Source organism: Dipteris shenzhenensis, chromosome 12, assembly GCF_047967505.1.
Source record: "Dipteris shenzhenensis isolate YYH24624 ecotype China chromosome 12, Dip_SZ_1.0, whole genome shotgun sequence".
Classification (NCBI taxonomy): Eukaryota; Viridiplantae; Streptophyta; class Polypodiopsida; order Gleicheniales; family Dipteridaceae; genus Dipteris; species Dipteris shenzhenensis.
In genome coordinates this window covers 1,732,035-1,755,193 of record NC_141607.1, presented here as the reverse complement: position 1 = coordinate 1,755,193, position 23,159 = coordinate 1,732,035, and the positions used below count along the sequence as shown (strand labels likewise).

The following is a 23,159-nucleotide window of genomic DNA, read 5'->3' as shown; positions in this document are numbered from 1 at the left end:
TATAATGAAATAATTAGTTTAATACTTTTTGTTCTCCCAAATCCCATACCTAAAATGCTTGCATATATTCATGTATCTAATAAGTACATAAGTAGAACAACATAGCATGTTGATAGAGCTAAAATTTAATTAAATCCACATTTATTTCAAGCTCACCTAGCCTTAGTAGAAAGAGAGGCTAGCCATGAACAATCCAAGGGTCATGCCAGAAGACTTGGAGCTCTCGTGGAGTCGTGCTCTCTAGAGGATGTTTCGGTCACTCTTTTTAGGGCTGCTCACTCCTCGGTCGACTCTCCATGGGAGATATCTCGTAGGCAATCGATTCATCTTCTTTATAGACCACCAAGCATTGCTTATTTGATCAACAAAACAATTGGGTCAGGTTGTACCGAATCAAAAAGTGCCTTGATAATGGGACCTTATTCCAAGGGAACATTACCAAAGCAAATGAGATCAAGGCAAGCACAATTAGTCATGGTAGTCAAGATGAGCCATTGAATGGGAATAGTTTCCAAGGGACTGTTACAAATTAAATCAGGATTAAAACCACAATCAAGTGTAATCATGAATGGAGGAAACACCAAATCACGCCACAAATTCCCAAAAGCATGTAGCATTAAATGGCTATGATGGATGATGAGACGTGGGTAAAGGAGGTAGTGACCTTGTAGCTAATGGATAGACATTCACAAAGGAGCTCTAAACTCCTCACAAGTCACTGCTTAAGCTTTCTGAAATTTGGGCCTTCTTTTTTTGTTTCAAGAACTATCTACACGCAAGCTCTCTTTCCTTCACCATGCCCAAATTTACAACCACAGAAATCTTTCAACAACCCCCATCCCAAGAGGAATGAATGATGAATAGCCCCTCCAAACGGAAAGGTCTTATAAGAACGAAGTACAACAATGAAGAAAGACAAGGTCGACCAATCAAAGAGAATTGACATCCAACCACCGTCAAAATGAAGATGGCCATTGATAGCACTCACCTGGCTGTATCTTACGGAGAGTTCTAAGAGCTCCCATGGAGGTTATTATTTGACTAGGCAATTCAAAGCCATCGACACTTACGATCACCGTCAATGAGGTAGAAGTGGCCTCCACATTCAAACCACCCATACAGAAGATGAGTCTTAGAAGCCAATGAACTCTGAATGTGACAACCTCTTCCTAGAGGGAGCTTGTTTCCAAGGCTAAGGCCAAGGATCCAAAAGCCAATAATTTTGGATACTGACTTGTCTAGGCTTAATTTGATGTTGAAGACGGCGGCTGTAAGAGGACAAGTGAATTGGGCAAAGCGTCTAACTTTGAACATGAAGACCAAGTTGTCAAGCTTAGGGCAGGCAAACAAAAGGCATGCTGAATGGGCACACACCTATGCCTACACATATGAGGGGGTGAATAATATCCAAGCAAGCTTATAAAAGTTTAGCGTTGAGGCTACTTTGTGTCTGTGATCTTGTGATTAGAAAATTGAAAATTCCACCCAATAAAGGAAAAAGGCATTTGGATTGAGAAAAAGAGATTGGACCCACACCATTCGATTTTGATGAGCTTCTGACCCTAACTAGAATGTGGTCAACCTAGAATGTGTAAATACTTGAGCTTTAGAAAACTAGAACACATTTTGTCATGCTATGTAGACGTACAATCCACTTTAATTATTCAAAGCTTGAGAGCGAATCCACCAAAGCTCCGAGAAGGGAAAATTACGTAGGGAGAGCTTCTCAAAATTTGCATCGAAAGTTTGAAGTATAGACCAACATGAAACACCGTCGCTGCAGCGTTCATACAACAGTCTAAGAAGGCACGGCAAACTCCTATCTAGCATTGAACCTGTTTTTCTTTCTGGCGGGAATCACCCGAACTCGTATATAGCTCGCTTCTCTGGAACAAGCGGCTTGCAGCGCTTTGTGTTGCACGTATGACCTGATTTCGCTTAGCGAGGATATTGAAGCAAATTATACATAATTTTATAGTAGAAACTGCTACGCTTACACCAATCCTGTGGCTGTAGTTTAGTGGTAAGAATTCCACGTTGTGGCCGTGGAGACCTGGGCTCGAATCCCAGCAGCCACAATGCGTGTTCTGTCCTTTTGGACAACACCTTAAACGTTTTCGGGACCTTTTCGGTAAGCTTTAATTCATAGTGGCGGCCATTAATGTAGGACATGTGGAGACCTGGGCTCGAATCCCAGCAGCCACAGTGCGTGTTCTGTCCTTTTGGACAACGCCTTAAACGTTTTCGGGACCTTTTTCCCAAGGACAACGGTAAGCTTTAATTCATAGTGGCGGCCATTAATGTAGGACATTGGTTTTAAGTCTTACCCATTGTAGGCAGTTTTGCAAAGTTCAACGTTTTCGGTTTTTGCGACTTCGAGTTCAACGTTTTCGGTTTTCGCGACGTTGTCCCAAGGACCAACCCACATTATCCTAGTAAGCTTTATAGTGTAGCCATTACCTTTTTCCCATGTAGCTAGTAAGGTTAAGTAATCGTATGGTTTCTTACTTTTGTTTGCCTTTCCTACCAACCTATGTTATCTTAGTAAGCTCTATGTCTGGGCGTTATGTTTTTCATATGTAACTAAGCTTCAAGTAAGATTCTCATTTCCTTGTTTCCTATTACCTTGTCATGGCTGTGTCATCATAGATTAGCCATAGTAGGACCTTTCCTGATAGTAGGGCCTTTCCCATTGACCCACGTTAGCTAAGTTAAATTTTCCCATAGCAAGGCCCTTAGCTTTTTCCCACGTCACTAGTAAGATACAAAGTTTTCCCACAGTAGGGTCCCTACTTTTTCGATATTCCTAGCTAAATTATCTAAGACTTTCTATGGGGACCTCGACTTCACAATCTTAAATCTATTGCAAGACTACACCAATTGAACTTAAATCAATTACAATTGACAATCTATCTACATTGAGTAGACAAAAAAAAAAGTCTTGTTTGCTAATCTGGTTTTCTTAACTGTGTGATGTTTGTCAAGTACAAAAACTTTTTTATAAAAAAGTTTGCTATTAAGAAACAGTTTGAGCTCCTTGAAAAATTCAAGCTAGCAATACCTAGACAATATTCCATGAGTTATATGCTCAATTCCAAGATCTAAGCTTGTACTTTGAAACTCAGATAGGTGCACAAGATGTGAGTCCTCACTTCACACTACTCTATCTCTTTAGACCAGCTAGGTGGCTTGGAGACACTAAGCCTACAAAGAGTCTAAAACCAAGATTTGAAATAGTTTGAGCTCCTTGAAAAGTCAAGCTACCAATACCTAAATAGTCTTCCTTGAGTCATATGCTCAAGTCCAAAACCTAAGTTCGTACTTTGAAACCAGATAGGTGCACACGATTTGAGTCCTCACTTCACACTACTCTATCTCTTTAGCTAGGTGGCTTGGAGGCTACTTGCAACAATTTGTGTTCATCAACACTAACTATGAAGGAGACTAAATGCTACTACTAAAATGCAAAGAAACTCTACAAGCCTTCGATGATCATGAAAGTGAGGTGTTCTTTGATGATTTCATATGGAAATGCTCAAACCATCAGCTCACATTAAGTGACATTTTCATGGCTAAGTATGCTTCCAATACAAAATAGCCAAAGGTAAAAAAGGGAAGTTAAAGAATCCACAAATCATACAGAGTATAAGCTTCAACCAATAGGAAGATCCTACATGCTTCTACCTTAAGGAATGCAATTTTTTGGTGAGCTTTTTCAAGCAAGGCAAGCTTTTTGAACACTTACAAATTTTGGCAAGCTATTAAAATTTAGATTCAGAGGCAACTTTCCAACAAGGCAAGGTTTTTGTAAAGTTGGAGCTTTTACTGAGCTTTTAAAATTTAGATTTAGAGGCTATATTTTTTGTGAGCTATATGCCTACACACTTGGTAATACGGCCATATTATGCAACTTGATTTTGCAACAACTGCCAAAATCACATCCTTGGTGCCCAACCCCTATCTTTATAGCCTCATCTTATTGGATTAAAGCTTGATATAGACAACATGAACAATCACATGCCAACATGTCTATACCCACACTAGAGATTCCATCTTGGTGTAATTAAGCATCTCATCAAGTACTCCACATTAGCATACACAAATCTATGGGTGTTTAGAATGGTTGGAGTCCCATTTATGGGGGTTTGATCTCCTCCCCCAAGTTCCTAGAGATCAACCTTGAGTTCACATTGGAAGAAACTTCCATTCAACGATAATCTAGATGCCTCATTGACCTACATAATACTCTTAGAAAATCAATTACGTGATGATCCCAATATATCTACCTATGTTGCACAACCAATATAGGCTGATTACTTGTACTTCTCTCATGAGATTTGGGATACATATGAATACTTGTTTCACTTGTCCATTGATGATCCTCCTCCTCCTTACCAGGCAAAAAATGTATGCCTCGGCTCTAAGATTGATGAAAACAATTGTTTCTACATAAAGTGCTCCCCTAAAAATTCAACTTTTGCATACATTAGTTTTAAGTAAAATGGAGCATCTAGGCTTGTATACTACTATTGTTCCACTAATTTTGACCATAAACATGACTTTGTTTTGATTCATGGCAGTAAAGTTGTGACCACTAGAAGAGTTGTCTAGTCACAGCCAGGAGGTGGCTTTTGCTTTAGCAAAAGCCACTAGAAGAGTTGTATGGCCATAGCCAAGAGGTGGCTTTTGCTAGGTGAAAGCCACCTCTTGGTTGCCTGGCCAAAGGACTCTTCCCGACCGTAACTTTCTCGCCATGACGTGGAACATAGTCGTGTTTATAGTCAAAATTATTAGAACGACAGTGGTCAACAAGCCCAGATGATGGTCTGTTTTATTTAAAAATGATGTATATAAAAGTTGACCTTTTAGGGGAGCATTTTATGTGGAAAGGGTTTTTTCATCAATGTTAGAGACGAGGCAAATTTTTTTGCATGGTTTAGGATGCAAAAGCCACATCTTGGCTATGGCTAGGCAACAAAGTCGCATCAAGAATTAAGTCATGATATGCATCAACCCAAGGAGATTCATTGGAGGGTCCTTGTAATCATGTTCAAAGTCCTTACATATGTCAAATATTCACAAGCAAGTCATTTACGTTTGTCAAGGTAGTAAGATCATACCAAAGCTTCACATGGTATCCATCTAGCACTTGCACAATTCCCATAGTTTGTGTGCCTATGGGTAGGATTAAATGGGGCTCTTATATGGGGTTGAAGGTGTTAGATCTGCTCAATTCCCCACACTCATGAGGACCAATGGCCCATGGTGCTCAAAGTTGTAAGGCCCCCATTATGAGGAGAAACCATGTGTAAGTTGGATGATCCTAACTTGCATGTCAAATGAGGTCTATCTTATGACTATTGATGGAATAAAGGCGATGTATGTGGGCCTAGCTTGCGAGTTAGGTAGGGCAAGTAAGCTGGTATCAAATCAAGCCAAATCTCTTTGAGTGGGAACTTGGGACATTTATCAGGGGCCCTAATCAATGGTCCTTAGCCATTGGAGAAAACAAATATTCCTAAAGGAAAATTTCCCAAAAGATTCCATGTTGGACTAGTAGAGTTGGTCACCTTGACAGGCTATAAAAATGACACCCTCCCAGCTCCTATCATTTAGTTAGAGATATTCCATATACTTTGAGTTCTTCACCTGGTATGTATCTAGATCACCATTTAAGCTCCACTGTGGGAGTGCACAGGTGGATATAGTGCTGACAATCGTACTACTTGAGTATAGAATGAGATAATGTTCTTCTTTGATTTGCTATGAACACTATTCTTTACTAAGATTCTATCCATCGCATCATGTAAGTTTACAAAAGGCCCCCAAAAGTAGCCGGTTACCCTATCCTAGAACTAATCTAGTTTAAGGCTCTCGAATTGCTTTTCAGCTCCAACCCAATCTATAGATATGCAAATTAGCAAACCAAATGGTTGACCAATATATGGTTGACCTCGCTACACACAAGGAAAAAGCTCACCAATTTCATGTGCAAACGATATAGATAGCTAGCCGGATGGTGTTGGCAGTACTTGCAAGAAATTGGTAGAGATATCGATAGTCCAATGGCATTGCTCATGGCCTACACAGGGACAGTGCTTTCAACATAGGTGGCATAACAATTCACTCAGCTTTGCACCTACCCTTGGTTTTTCATAGCCCAACAAATCTAATAGGTGAGAGGCTAGATAATTTTAGTGTGCTATGTAAAAACTTAAAACTATTCGGCAACTATTCGGTGCTAATTGGTTAGATACTGTTGAACATCATTGGCACTAGAGTCAATCAATCAAACATAATTACATAAAACCATTTAGTGGCTTGGATGTTATCTTCTGTCGTGATCTTTGTCAAGTAATCCCTATTAGAGATGCTTGGATCTTTAATAGCATATCTCACCCAATGAACCCCATTGAGGAATCATATCATTGAGAAGCTATGCTTTGATGCTTTGAGCTAATAAGGACAATGAACCAAAAAGATAGTACATTCATAGAGGTGTTGAATAGGATTTGAATTGGCTAGCAAATTGACACTAACTACATGAACAACATCTTTCAAAACAAACCCAACCCAGACATTGAGGTGGCACACCTCTTCTTCATGAATGATAAAAGAGAAAGCCATAATCAATATATATTCAAGAAGCTTCCTAGAGCACCTCTATTAGGCAAGCAATCGACACAAAACACAAAACATGCAACAAACTTGTCAAGGCACAATAGGCTTACACAAAAAAATAGCCTTAAAAAATAGAATGATAATTGAGGTATGTGTAGGAAACATAGACATTGGTGATGGGCTCATCAATGGAATCAATGGAATTTTCCAAACCATAATAATGATTGAGCACCAATAAGTCGTCTAGATTCTCTTCCCCAACACAAACATACGTGACACATATATATAATGATACAATCTTCCCAACATGGACATGACTATATCAAATGATAAAAGAATTCCAAGTAGGAAAAAATTCTCTCAACATTATTACGCATAGGAAATGCCCAATACAATGGGAAATAATAGAGCTATACATAAATCTCAAGGGCTGGCCATGGAAAATGTCCATTTAGTCCATAGAGCATTAACACCCGTGGGCTCAAATGCATCTCTCTCTCTTGGATTGCATTTCTAGAGCACTTATTTGTACTTAATAAATTGGAGCATCAACATATAAAAGTTGATAGTAATGTTCTTAGAGAAATATCATGGCTAGCCAGAGGGAAGATGGGAATGCTTGCAAAGAGACATGCCAGTGTGCAAGAACTCTCACATAATCATTGAGTCTTTGAATAATATCTCATTCAATGCACACAAAGATGACATTCTAGCAAGAAATAATCTCATGTTTGCCAATATCATATGCCTACAAGAAATAGACACTTGAGAATCAAGATTCTCTACTTTGCCCACCTTTGCAAACATGTCTTGCTTTGGCAGCCTTGGGATTTTGCTTCTATACAAACCAATACAATAACTCATCAACAATACAATAGTATCAAATCCCAATATTGAATTAATAAGTGCCACCTTTGAGAATCAAAATTTTAAGGAGATCCAAAGAATTGGCATCTACAACACACTAAAAAGAGCATCAATCACTTAATTGGAATTCTCCAAGAAGCCCTGATAAAAGTAGACAATAAAAAACCACTAGTCATCCTCACGGACTTCAACATCGACCTCCAAAACTTGACTCATGCATATAGCATTTCATCAATGATGCTTTAATAATCTCATGTTTCCAAATGATCAACAATCTTCTTTTGTTTAACAAAAGAAATGATAAAAAAATTTCCAATCAACATTAGATCAAATTTGGACGAGTATTAACAATTGAGGAGCACTATTTGGAACTACCTATTTCTACTAGTTAGGCCATTCAACAATTTATATTCTACTTCCAAAAGAACAAATTCCTATTTAAACAACGTTTTCTTTGCATTATCATGTGTATCTAGCAAGAGACTGATAAAACACTTGATCACATTGACTCATGTCTAGAACCCTCTATCGAATCACATGCAGAGATCATTGACTCTTTTCTTTAGACAATTTACAATGCTACAATCATCAGCAACATGGTAGTATCTTCAAAGACATATACCAGCACATAAAGAAGCTCAATGGACAACTGGATTGTTCAACATTGTTACCTTGAGTGTTTGCAAAGCACACACCCTAACAAGACATACACTTTATGATGACTGCTAATTCCATATATGATAAGAACAAAAGCATATAAAGGATCTATCTACCTTGAGCAATAGCTCAACCATAGCAAACAGAAGTACTGACCTCTCAACAACAATCAACTTCATATCTAAAAATGTTGAAATTTGCACATCATTTGGATCTATCCATGACCTAAAAGAACGATCTCTCACTTCATTAAAATTCTAGAGAAAATAGTGTCCACAATAGACACCACCCAACAAATAATCCTACTTTGAGGCTTGAATATTCACATTGAAAAAAAATACATGGATCTAAGCTCTCACAAACATACTACAAAAAAGAAGTTTTATCCCTCTATGAGCCTAGCTCATATTTCCATAAACATAAGTGTAGAAACATCGATCACTTTTACCTTCTACTCCCGCTACTAGAATGAGCATTACCACACTCACAAAATAGGTCAATTACTTCTAATTTTCCTATGACCTACACATCATGTAGACTCTAGTAGCTTATCTGATCACTAATTCTATACAAGAAGCTATTTTGGAAAACCCACATCAAACATTGAAAATGAAAAGAACATAGAAATAAATGAACCATAAAAAAATATAGAAAGACTAGCGTCAGAGAAGACTCCACAACACCCTCTTCAAAAAAATTCTCTTTTACTCTTTTTTCCCAAATTGGTAGCATAAACTTATTACAATGGTACTATAGGCCATATATTCATAATAAGAAAAAAAAAGAGATCTAATCATAATTAAAAAAGCTTCATTTTACTAAATAAACCCCCAGAAGATTGAACCCTCACAAATACAACTGTAGATAAAAAAGCTACATTCAAGTGCATATTTGTTTGAAAAAACAATAATATGATAACACACATAAGGATGAACTATGAGGTACACAACAAGAGCTACAAAATCCTCAGATCAACAAACATGTTCCTAAAGGATGATAACATACAAAGGAATAAATCCTCTTCCTTCTTTGTAATAGCTTCAAATAAAGTCTCGAATGCTTCTATTGCACTTTGAAAGCCCCATGAATATCAGTGAGAAAATTCCATATGTCCTTTGTAGCAAGCAATTACACACCAGCCATTACACACCAGCCAAAGCAACTTCCAATTTCATTTCTTAGCTAGCTCATCATCGATACATTCATCACACTCATGTAGGAGATTTTTTCTTTTCTAAGATCAATCAACAATTTACATTTACCAAAAACATAAGTACATACACCCAATGCCCTTCAAATCTATTTTCTACCAAGCACTAAAACCTATTGATATGAAAAAGATGAGCTATATCCTCACAAACAAAATTCCACACTACCAAATTTTACATCCTTTTCATGTAGATGGTAGCTTCAAAAATCTCCATAAATACCCATCCCTAATACATAGCACTTCATTCCAACTAAGATTTTTAGACTCCTTTGTAAATTCCCATCCCTGATACACATCACTTTCTTCCAACTAAGGCTTTCAAATGTCTCAAAAACACTTTGCTGCTCGTAATAAAAAATAATGGGAACGAGAACACAATCAATTACACCTGATCACCTCCTAGTGGCACCTACATTATATACACAAAATCAAACCTACAATCTCAATTCTGTTGTCAGCCAAATTGCATGTGTTGGGCTATCAAACAAGAATAATTAGCACATGTAAGAAATCTAATACAACCCAAATTTTGATCTCAACCAAATTACATGTGCTTGGTTATCAAACTAGATTAAGCTTAACTATCATAATAGAAATGTATGTCACAGTGACTCATATAGCTCTATTCATAACACTTCCACATGAAAGATACATTAATACCTCTTGTTTGAATCTACTACCATCACCTTTGGCTTATACCCTATGCATTTCACAAAGATGGGCCACAACCACTACAAAGTTAATATCGAATAGAAATCCTCATAATTAATCCATTACTATTCAAATAGTCTTCAAAGAGCAAAACAAATAGACTGAATCTAATACAACCTACATTTTATTATTTGACGAGTGTAAGAAATCAATCACATGGTTTTCAAAAAAATGTAGAACACTTACCAGATTCTAAGATTCTATTTTATCAAAAAAGGAAACAACTTGCTAGAACATAGGATCCTCTTCCTGAAGGATCTTATGCCCCTAATAATGAAACAAAAATGGGGGAAAAATCAATATCATGGCATATTCTTCTCTCAATGTATCATAATACAAGGGATGGGCACAATGGTCATGTTTCTTTCTCACATGGTGCACTCCATTACACCCAAATATTCATGTTCATATAATATTCATATGATTTCATGGGATAATTCCATAATCACCAATGGGTTAAGCTCATATAACCATAGTGACAAAGCCACCAAAAGTATATCCTCTATCCTCTATCCTCTCATCTAATTATCATGAGTATATGTCCATCCCATATTGTTATGCTCTCCGATTCAAATTTCCAAAAGTTTTCCAAGCGGGTTCAATAGACTCCATGGAAATCAATCAGCTCTAATAGAGCAATACTATAATAGACATAAGGTGACAAAATTTTTACAAAGTGAAGTCTCAAGTTCCAATTAAAACTTCCCAATATTCAAGGTCTATATAAATCTTCGAATGTAAATATTGTTTGTTAAGGTCATCAAAGTTTTGACAAACCCCAAAGATTGCAAGGCTTGCCAAGTGTGTGTGTGTGTATGTTTAGATTTAATAATCCTATCAATAAATGAACCATACAATTAATTTGATCATTTTGATAAGTAAAAAATGTTGCATATGAGAAATGGATTGAAATATTTGAGAATACTAAATTGAAGGAAATTTTGACAATGTTGCAATCAAAAAACTAGTAGGGTCCTGAGCTAGAGGTATAATAACTCTACCACCATTGGCTAAAGGATGAGAAACTATGAATGATTAATAAGAATTTTTCTTTATATTGAGTTTGTAAAAATAAGCAAAAAATTATTACAAAAGTGTTGAATCATTTAGGTAGTCCAAGCTCCGATGTTAGGGTTCACTTGCTTGCCACCATCTAAATAGACCATATGTTAGAACAATATAGCTTAATTTGGGAAGATAGGTAATGCCTGTGCTCTCTAGCTTGTTATCGCTTTACTTAGGAACAAAGAATTTCCTACAGATTCTAAGGTAAACAAATGAAGGGGGGTAATCCACATCCCTAGAAAAAAAATTAATTGAATTAAATATGGGGGTAATCCACACCCTTGATTTAAGACGTAAATGTTTAATAGTCAAGGTGGAGAAAGCTAAAAGAAAGCTTTAATGAAGAGAGAAAAAAAAGGGGGTCCTCCTCACCTTCTTTTAAGTCATTAATAAACGAGTAAATGAGTAAAATAATTTTAAAGCAATAATTAAAGATAGAAGGAAAATTTGAGAGCCTCAAAATATAAGGGAGAAGAAACAATCAACCCCTAAAAGGGGAAGCTTCTAAAAATGTGTACACATAAAAATATTTTTATATTTAATTACAAAGCCTAAGAAATTTTTTTCAAAAATTTTAAGATTCCTATGTGTAATTAGGTTTTAATAGAGGAGCAAAAAGATAGACCTATATAGAAAGGGAGTGGCTATATATATATATATATATATATAAAGAGAGCATAATAGAAGAGGATAGGTGATATATATATATAAAAGAGAGCCTTTTATATATATATTTACATTAATAAAAGGGAGCTGGCATAGTAGCTCATGCCAACCAAGGTACTAAAAGGTAGAGAGGAGTCACCATATGCAAGCACAGGGAGAAAAATAAAAGAGAGACTGTAGTGGACTAAAGGAGCTATGAATAGAGCAACTAATGGTAACGGGATGATGATCACCTAAAATGGCTGTTGAGGCCCACCATGTGGCCATCGCTTTGGGGAGTAACATCAATATAAGAGTGAAGGCCATTTTGTAACTACTCACAGTCTAGAGTAGTGGCCTTGTCTAGTGAATGATGCTCAGAAATCCGACTATTGCCAGAATACTATTGGAATATGTTATAAGCACCATGTCGTCTCCTTTTTGAAGAGAGTTGTATGTTGTAAGTTGAAAATACAAACTAGTTGCAAGCCTTTGTCTTTTTAAAACATTATTTTGTCTCTCTGAATGCGCATTTTTGATTTATCTCTTTTCGACTTTAGTCAGACGTGAATCTAACTCTGGTAGTTCCATTACCAGAAGTGGATGTGTGTTGGTGTTTTTCTCCCTTTTGGAGACACTAGTAACACTATTGGTGACCCTCTACTATGTTTGAACTCCAAGATGGTTGCTGTGTTGGTAAGCTGAAAGGAAAGCAAAGAGTGAACACAAACTCAAAATACTTGCATTATGGAATGAAGAAGAGTGAGGTCCTTAAGTAGGCACCTCATACATGCTCACTGACATCACTGATGACTTCAAAGCTCCACAATCATCTCCTCAATTTGCTCCTAGATCTCTCAATCATCCTATGTGGCTCTCCACCACCTAACTATGCTTGTGGGCACCTAACTGTGCCTCTAGCACTCACACATAGAAACCAAGGTGTGCCTGAGGCATACACCTTGAGATATCCCATCAAACCCCCCCTCAAGGGAATGCCTCAGGCTATGTCAAGGATACATCTAGTCTCATAGTTTCTCATGCCATCTCATGGTTGTCCAGGATAAATCTATGGCTAGGTTCTCATGCTAGCAAGGGTTCCCATGGTGTAAGGTAAACAAAAGGGATACAAAAAGACCTTCCAATGGTTATCTCCCCTGCATGTACATGCACACAATGTCTACAGGAGGTACCATGGAGCAAAACATACACATGGCCTACATCATAAGGTGACCAGAGGTGTTTACAAAACACACAAAACACAATAATTTATTTCATTCATTTTGGAGGACTATCCAGGCTGAGTACCTTGACTTAAAAGGAGAGATCTAGAGCATACATAGAAATGTTTTAAAATGCATAATCTTCAAAGGATGCCTCATCTTGTGGAGGCTCATCAACTGAAAGTAGATTTGCATTTTCTGTCTTTGCTTTGGCTTTGCAAAACTTCTCATTATGGTTGTTCTTGCCACAGTGCTTGCATGGATTAATTTTGAAGCAGTCCTTTGAAAGGTGATTTGTCTTTCCACAGTGATTGCAAGGGGTATACTTGCCCTTCCGGACTTTTACAGCATAAACAGTGTCATTTCCTTTCCTGAGCTCCATATGCCTTTCTTCTTCTTGGAGAGCAGAGATAATACCTTCAAGATTAGGATTAGGAAGATTTTTCAAAGTGGTAACTATGTGATCATAATCTTCAGGCATACTCTTAAGTAACACTGCCATAGCATCATCTGGAGTAATAGGAGAGTTGATAGAAGCTAATTGAGTCATAAGACTCCGCATATAGTTGACATGAGCTGCTAAAGTAGTACCACTAGCCATCTTCAATTCAAAGAAAGAGATTTTAAGTGATAGTTTGGAGATGTGAAAGCTAGCACCAAAAATCATGTCAAGCTTCTGCCAAGCTTCTGAAGGAGACTCCAAGTCAGAGATATGGTGAATATAATCATCTCCTAAAGCAAGAGCAATGATACCATATGCTTTTTCTTCTCTAGCTGGATCCCTTGCTGGTTGTGTCAGAGTTGAGGATTCTCTAGCATTGGAGGCCGTAGAAGAAGTGGTAGGAGTAGGTTTGACAAGTCCCCATAGGTTCTCCCTCATCAATGCAAATTTCACCTTCATCTGCCATGTGTGGAAGCCCTTTCCATTGAACTTCTCTAGATTCAATAGGGTAGCCATGAGAGGGTCTAACCTAGATATTGGGCAGTGTCTATCTCTCTTACAAGGCAAAAAATAACTGAAAGACTTCCAAAATATGAGCACTTGATGTAGCAAAGACTAGTGACCAATATTCAATCAATGATGCTTCTTCTTACATGCTTCATAGAAGTGGCTAAAATGAATACTTTCCAATCAAAACCAGGTCTAGCAATTCAAAACAAAACTGAAGCCACACTTGTACTAAAGTTATTGAAAGATTCAAAAAACCAGAAATGCTAGAGTAGCATTTTATGTAGCATCATCTTCAAAAACTTGTCCAAAACTGTCAAAACCAAAAGGCTGAACTTGGAGGGCTTGTAGTTCACTCTTCAAAGCAAGGAAAAGAGGGCTTTCTAAAGAAAAAGAAAGCTCATATAGCAGAGAGGGTCCAACATAGAGGTTAGACGAAATGGTGTGCACTTTTGCCCGGGGGACTTGCTACAGGCTAAACCTGAGTTTTGATAATTTCTCCTTCGTTACTGAACCAAATGAGCTAAAAAATGGCTCAAAATCTTTGTCTTGAGGTCGCCCATCTACTCCTAAGAGGGCTCAGGCAATGGTGGAGCAGGCAGGGAGTATTGAGTAATAGAAGAAATTTGCTCTTTGGAGAATGGCAGCCAACAGAGATGTTTTTTTCTCAATTGCTTGCAGCTGGAAGTTTGCCCATACTAGAGGAGTTTACAGCTCAGAGGGTTTGGGCAATGGTCATTTGTAGGCAGAGAACCAAGCTCTCAAAGATTTTGGGAAGAAGGAGGAAAATGGAGAAGAAGAAGATGAAGAAGAAGAAGATGATGTGGCAGAAATGGTCTCAAGGGGGATCAAAGGGCTCTGATACCATGTTGGTAAGCTAAAAGGAAAGCAAAGAGTGAACACAAACTCAGAATACTTGCATTATGGAATGAAGAAGAGTGACGTCCTTAAGTAGGCACCTCATACATGCTCACTGACATCACTGATGACTTCAGAGCTCCACAATCATCTCCTCAATCTGCTCCTAGATTCTCTCAATCATCCTAGGTGGCTCTCCACCACCTAACTATGCTTGTGGGCACCTAACTGTGCCTCTAGCACTCACACATAGAAACCAAGGGGTGCCTGAGGCATACACCTTGAGATATCCCATCATGCTACTACATAGCAATTGTGCAAAAGAGTGACAACAGTACGATCCAAAACTGCTCGAATAGCAAGAAACCAACAATAGTGACAACTCGAATGAATACAATCAATAGCGGAGTGCCTGTAGAAAGGCTACTTCAATACAAAACAAAAATGACATAGCAGCTCAACAAATCGGTGCATTCATAGCACGAATTCATATGAAAATACAACTTTCAACGGACTATGGTAGGAGATAGATTACAGCTTTTTGCCAGCAAGAACTCATGAAAAGAACATGCTCAAGAGTCTCTAGCAACCTTTGAACAAGTTAGAAGAATTGTGAACGAGGTGCAAACGACTACAAAGGCTATTCTTGGATTGGGTCTTTGACAAAAGCGGATCGACGTCAGACTGGACAAAGTGACCGAAGGTTGTTTTGAAGCAGTTCATCAATAAAATCAAGATCAATTTGATTACATCAACAATAAAGTACTACACAAGCTTTTAAATTATCAAGCTCCATCGACATTACAAGCAACTTAGTGGACAAGACTGTAGTACAAGCAGTTCGATTGGACAAAGTGACCGAAGGTTGTTTTGAAGCAGTTCATCAATAAAATCAAGATCAATTTGATTACATCAACAATAAAGTACTACACAAGCTTTTAAATTATCAAGCTTTATCGACATTACAAGCAACTTAGTGGACAAGACTGTAGTACAAGCAGTTCGACTGGTTCCGACTGGACAAAGTGACCGAAGGTTGTTTTGAAGCAGTTCATCAATAAAATCAAGATCAATTTGATTACATCAACAATAAAGTACTACACAAGCTTTTAAATTATCAAGCTCCATCGACATTACAAGCAACTTAGTGGACAAGACTGTAGTACAAGCAGTTCGACATAATCCAGTGACATTAGTTCTCCTTATCTTTTCTTTCATGGCAGATATCTCAGCTCATGTCAGATAGATTTAGGAGCCATTATCACCAAGACGAATAGGATATGTCTACTTCACACGTAATCGAGCTCATGTTGAAGCGACGACTCAAACTGACCAAGATTAACAAGATATATTCCATGATCTAGATTAGACACCAAGTGGAACAAGCTCATTTGACAGCTCACTCCACAATAGCAAATTATATGAAGCTCGTGCCGAACTCAGTACGTTGATGATATCTACACCAACAGAGGAATTCCTCAAAAGAACTCTTGCAACCAATATAGCACAAGTGTGGTTGTTGCAGCCCAAAGAAAATTGAACTTCAACCCACTACCTGCACAACCAAAAAGGAGAGTACCAAACAAATCTCTAGCTCAAAATCTAGCTCCACCAAGAATGTAGAACCCATTAGTGAAAGTAGCCAAGTTCATAGGCAGAAAAGGCCGAGACCCCGATAGCCATGTTGGGTAGTTTGAGACAAGGTGGACATCAAGTGGCTTTGGCAGACTCCCAGATGACACAAAAAAGGAGCAATTTGCAGCAACCTTCAATGAATTGGTTTATGCAGTATGGAGTAGCTCATTTTACCACGTATGATGAGTTAAAATTTGCATTTTAAAGTCATTTTTGGAAAGAAAAAATGCAAGAAGATATCCTCAAGAAGCTTCGGAACATGAGGCAAAAAAGATCTCTTAGTGGAGGATTATGCTTAGATGTTCCAAAATTTGAATAGAAGACTCACTGCAGCCCAGCAACCAACTTAGGAGCAATTGGGAGATTACTTTTGCAAAGGATTAAACAAAGAATTAAGAACTATAGTAGCTGGTAGAGATCAGCTTGGTGGTGCTAATGACTTCAACAACATGGTTGAAGCAGCCCAAAGGGCAGAAAGAAGACTTGGCACTAAGTCAAAGGCCAAAAAGCAAAAGAAAAAGAGACATTTTAACTCTGACGTAGACTTTGAGACAGAGACATACTAATGTAAAGGAAGAGGATAAGGAGGGAAGAAGAATCTGAAACATCCGATGAAGACAATGAAGAGGAAGAACACACCAAGAAAAAGAAAAAGGTGCCGATGGTGCTCCCACTCCCTTCATGAGTGTCAAGCCCTTCTTCTACGAGGCATACTTTTCTCTAAGAGCAAGATTCATGCATCTTCTTCATTAAATCAATAGATCCATCTTGTACAGCTCCTTTCACCCTTCATTTTGCTTCAAAAAACTCCCAGATCTAATATCTGCATCTCATGTTATGGTTTTCTAAAGGTCACAAGGTTTCTTTGTGTGCATTTATGTCACCGACTTGTTAGTTGCACATGCAGTTGGTACACCGCCCATGAATAATAGCTGGATGACAACTATCTTCATGTCCTCTAGTTAGTGGCTCAATTAGTATGCCACCTAGGTTAGCTGAGTTTGGTTTGAGACCCACATATAGGGTTCATCTATTCCTTTTTGTACTAAGAGAGAGTTTTTTTGGCTTTCACAACTAAGAAGAGAAAAACTGTTTTCAGCCTCCACCTTTGTGTGTATTCCCCCATTGTGTATGTGAGAAAGCTACAAGTGAGACTCCTTACTTCTCTCCCACTCTCTTTACATGGTATCAGAACTCGGTTCATGGTAAGGAGCTCAAGAAAGCAAACCAAGTTCACGGTGTCTTAGTAATAGGATTAGTGTTGCTTTCCTTTTTCGAGTTTGGGAGCAAATCTCTGTAGGTAGCACAGTTGGAAAGTGCAAGAGTGCACTGTCTCAGATTGGGACGCCCTTCACAGTGTAGTGAGAGGGTATTTTTGATTCAAGGCCATTTCGGGGCCCGTTTTGGTGGCGAAAGCTTTTTCGCAGGCACTCAAAAAGGTGCCCTGTTTTTGTTATGCGACCACTATTTTGTAGGCCGGTGAGAAGTTGCCATAGCAGTTGCATCGTATGCCTATGCACAGAGATATTGGGAGTGATAGAATTGTTCTTATTGCCTGTTGATCCAAAATCATCACTAGGAAGTGACTGTGTGGTCAAATACCACTTTCATCAGTTTTGTAGATTTGCCCTTGTGAGGCAAGAGTTGTGTTTTTTGCAGTGACAGAATATTTTTGTAGTGTTCTATAATGGCGTCTGATGCTCTTTCACAGATAGTCACTGAAAAGCTTGACAAGAACAACTTCCCAGCATGGAAGTTTAGAATGATGAATTTCCTTAAGGGAAAAGGCTATTGGGGGTTCATTATTGAAGCTGAACAAGAACCAGTTTTTCCTAATGTTCCCAATCAACAGGAGTTGCAGGCATTTAAAGGATGGCATGAGAGAGCCAAAAAAGTTATGTACTAGCTGTCTATCAGTAGTTCAGATTCTATGATTGTGCATATTCAGGATGCAAGCATGTTGAAGGAGGCATGGGATACTTTGACAAAAATGTGTAGCACAAATACGCAAGCCAGGAAAATGCAGCTCAAGCAGGAGTTGCATAATGTGTAGAGACAAAATATGAGCATCAATGACTACCACATGAAGGTGAAGAAGATTGCAGATGCACTTGCTTCTATTGGGTCGCCAATGGAAGATGATGATTTAGTTTCTATGACCTTGAATGGTCTAAGAAAGTATTATGCACAGCTCTGGACATCCATTGTCATCCGTGAGAATTTTCTTGATTTTGGGGAGTTGATTGCTCTTCTAATTTCTGAAGAGCAGAGAAATGGTGGTGTATCTTCTTCAGGAGGAACTTCAAAACAAGCTGTCTTCTACTCAAATGCTAGAAGAGGTAGAGGCAGAGGTAGAGCAGGCCGATCTGGAGGTTGTGGCAGAAATCAAAATATGCAGCAAATTCAAGAAAACCAGTCCTATGGAGGAGGACGTGGTAACCTTAGAGGCAGGGGGAGCCAAAGAGGTCGTGATGGATGGCAGAGAGGCCAAAATGCAAATAGCAATGTTGAATGCTACTACTGTGGTAAAATGGATCATATGGCTAAAGACTGCTATAAAAAGCAGAATGACATCATGAATGGAAAACTGCAGCAAGGCAATTATGCATCCTCTAGTAGACAGGGTGATGACAGAAATGAGCATTTGTTTATGGTGCAACACATGACCAATTCTGTGACAAGTGCAGAAGAAAGCAATGATGTGTGGTATGTTGACTCAGGTGTGACAAACCACATGACAAGTCATGTAGAATGGATGCAGGATGCAAGGAAAATGGAAAGACCAAGATTTGTGGAGACTAGTGATGATACTGCACATCCTATTGTGCAGATTGGTAAAATTCCTTTGTCTATGTAGGATGGGAAAAATAAATACCTGTTTGATGTATTTCATGTCCCAAATATCACCAAGAACCTAGTTTCTGTTGGTCAAATGGTTGAGTAGGGCTTGCAGGTCAGATTTAATTCTCATGGATGCTTTGTTGAGATATGAAAATTAAAGGTTGCTTGATAGTAAAAGGGAAGAAAAAGGGCAGGATGTTTACGTTGGATGCGGACATGCCTGAATTGAGTGCAGCAATGTTTGCACATGGGACCAGTGTAGTTGCAAATATTGATATCTGGCATAAACGCATTGGTCATCTTAATGTACAGTGACTTAAATTAATGCAGGCCCAAAATATTGTTGTAGGATTGCCTAAGTTCAAGGTTACAGAAATGCATAAGGTATGTGAAGCCTGTCAATTTGGAAAACAGGCAAGGAAACCATTTCCTAGACATGTTCAAGAGAGTAAGTGAGAGTGCTCTCAATGGAAGCAAGAACAGAAGAGGGAGAGAGAGAAACAGAGAGCCACACAAGTTTTTTGGTGGGTGCAAAACACCCTAATCTTCTTTTTCATTCATTTATATATGTGTTTGAGTATTGTATATAACCGGGGTAAAGGCACAGTGACCTTTAACCCCCACAACCTCCCACTTAAAGGACAATGTGCCTTTAAGGGGGAACAACCAGTGAGCATACTATCCAATGCCCATCAATACACGACAATACTCAAACCGCTAACTAGGTAGACTCTTCGTCAGCATATCTGTAGGGTTATAATCTATATGAACCTTGACAAGCTCTATGCACTTGTCCTCAAGTACCTCCCTGATGAAATGGTACCTGACCTCAATGTGTTTGGTCTTTGCATGAAAGACCAGATTCTGTGCTTGCTGAATAGCACTCATGGAATCACTATGCAATGTCGGTACACATGTATGAATCCCCAAATCTCCCATTAGCTGATCAAGCCATATAGCCTCCTTGCAACCCTCTGTGGCTGCAACATACTCAACCTCTGTGGTAGACAAAGCAATGCACTTCTGTGTGCGAGACATCCACGACACTGCACCACCTGCAAAGGTGAACACATAACCAAAAGTGGATCTCCTACTATCCACATGCCCTGCATAGTCTGAATCTATGCACCCAAGTACACGTGTGTCTCCTCTACCAAAGCAGATGCACATCTCCTTGGTACCCTTCATGTACCTCATGATGCACTTAACTGCCTCCCAATGCCTCTTTCCTGGATTAGCCATATACCGGCTAACAACTCCCCCTGCAAATGCAATGTCTGGTCTAGTAGCTATCATAGCATACATAAGACTCCCAACCGCTGATGCATAAGGAACCTTGGCCATCATGGCCCTTTCCTCATCTGATTTGGGACTGTCTGTATGACTCAGTTTCACATATGGAGGCAATGAAGTACTCACTGCCTTCCCCCCCTCCATATTGAAACGCTGCAATACTTTTGTAACATACTCTTTTTGTGAAAGCCAAAGGAGTTTCCTACTCCGATCACGCGTGATGTGTATACCAAGAATATGACGTGCAAGTCCCAAATCCTTCATATCAAAGGCCTCATGCAACTTGGTCTTTAATGCATCTAGCTCATAAGTATTCTTGCTAGCCAATAGCATATCATCCACATATAGTGCCAAGATTATCAGGCTATTATCCTTAGCCCTTTTATTGTAGAGGCAGTGATCAATTTCACTCCTTCTAAAACCCTGGGACTGAATGAAAGCATCAAACTTCTGATACCATTCTCTAGACGCTTGCTTAAGACCATAGAGACTCTTCTTCAGCTTGCAAACTAAATGCTCTTTGCCCTTTTCTTCAAAGCCTTTTGGCTGCACCATGTAAATTTCCTCATGCAAATCCCCATGCAAGAAAGCTGTCTTGACATCCATCTGCATAAGCTCCATATCCTGTGCTACCACTAGTCCAAGCATGCATCTAAGTGTGGTCATCTTCACAACTGGAGAGAATATCTCATTAAAGTCCACACCCTTCTCTTGCTTGAACCCTTTAGCGACCAAACGGGCCTTGCACCTAGGCACATCATCACCTGTGACCATCTTGTAGACCCATTTACATGGCAATGCTTTCTTTCCATGTGGCAAAGAAACCAAGTCCCAAGTCTTATTCTTCATAAGTGAACTCATCTATGATTGCATAGCATACTCCCACGCATTGATCCTTGTGCATCATAGCCTCTCTATAGCAAGAAGGCTCCCCGCAATCAGTAAGCATCACATAGTCTACCCTTGGAACAAACCTATCAGGCGGTCTAGACACTCTAGATGATCTTCTGAAGGGCATTTTAGCTTGCTGTCCCACCTACATATCAGCCACATTTGGCTCATCATTTCCACCAATAGATGATCCATCATCTACCCTTGATTGTATACCTGTGGGAGTACTTGGTGGTACCATTTCTTGCACATTTGGTGCATGGACAGCTTGCTGTCTATCAACATATGCAGGTGGATTCACATCCTGGAAAGTGATTCTCCTCATTTCCACATCCCTCATGGGTGCCTTATGCATCTTCTTCTCATTGAAGACTACATCATGGCTGCATATGATCTTCTTTACTTCTGGATCCCAGAGATGATAGCCCATCTCTCCACTTTCACCAAAACCTAGAAAGATGCATTTTCTAGACTTAGGGTCTAGCTTCTTTCGAAGCTCTTTTGGCACATGTGCATATGCCTCACATCCAAATATATGCAAATGAGAGTAAGAGGGCTTCTTGCCACTCCATGCCTCTTCAGGAATACCACCATCCAAACTCTTACTAGGTGATCTATTGATCACATGCACTGCAATCTTCATTGCCTTAGCCCAAAAACCACCAGAAAGACTTGCATTGGAAAGCATGCATTGCAACCTTTCTTGAAAATGGTACGGTTCATCTTTTTTGCAACTGGATTTTGCTCTAGAGTACGAGGGGATGTGAGCTCCCTCTTAATCCCATGTGTATCACAGAAATGCTGAAGGTCATGAGAGAGATACTCTCCACCATTGTCAGTCCGTAGGCATTTAAGCGTTCTACTTGACTGATTCTTAACCAAGGCCAGCCATTTCTGAAATACCTGGAACACATCACTCTTCCGAGCTATAGCATAAGCCCACACTTTCCTAGTTGCATCATCAATGAATGTCACATAGTATTCAGCCCTGCCTAATGACTGTGTAGGCATGGGACCACATACGTCTGAATGCACCAAATTAAGCTTTTCAAACTCTTTCTTTCCCCTTCTTTTATGGGCTGATTTAGTTTTCTTCCCATAGGGACAGTGCTCACAAAATTCAAAATCAGAGAAACTCAAATGTGGTAATGGCATAAGAGTTTCATTCCATTCTAGCTCATGTGCCCCAACCTGCAATGCCACAAAGAAGTGCTTGGCTGCTCGGTTATTGCAACAACATGATCAAATACCCCTGATATATGTAAGGGATACAAAGTCCCACACTTGGCACCCCTAGCCAAAAGCATAGAGCCCTTCTGAATTTTCCAACTCTGAAAGCTAAAAGTGGTGTAAAAACCAGCATCATCTAGCTGACCCACTGAAATAAGACTCTTGGTCAACTTAGGCACATGTCTCACATGTTTCAAAATAAATGCAGACCCATTTGCAAAAGAAAACTTTATGTCACCTACTCCCACTATGTCACATGCATAGTCATTTCCAAGATGCACACAACCTGTCTTTCCACTGTCATAAGTGGAGAACCATTCCCTATGGGGAGTAACATGGAATGAAGCACTAGAATCCAAAATTCAATGCTGGGAATATGCATCATCTGAAGTGGCAAGCAACTTTGTAGATAAACTAGGCATGAAGAGAACGTCATTCTCACTATCATGTGTGACTGCATTGA

The 23,159-nt window shown here is 39.0% G+C and overlaps 1 non-coding gene across 1 annotated transcript; it reads left to right on the top strand.

The window, feature by feature from the left end:
• The first annotated feature begins 2,006 nt into the window (after positions 1–2,006).
• On the top strand, positions 2,007–2,078 carry TRNAH-GUG (transfer RNA histidin (anticodon GUG)). The gene has a single exon. It is a non-coding gene; the product is annotated as a tRNA-His (tRNA).
• The last annotated feature ends 21,081 nt before the right edge of the window (positions 2,079–23,159 follow it).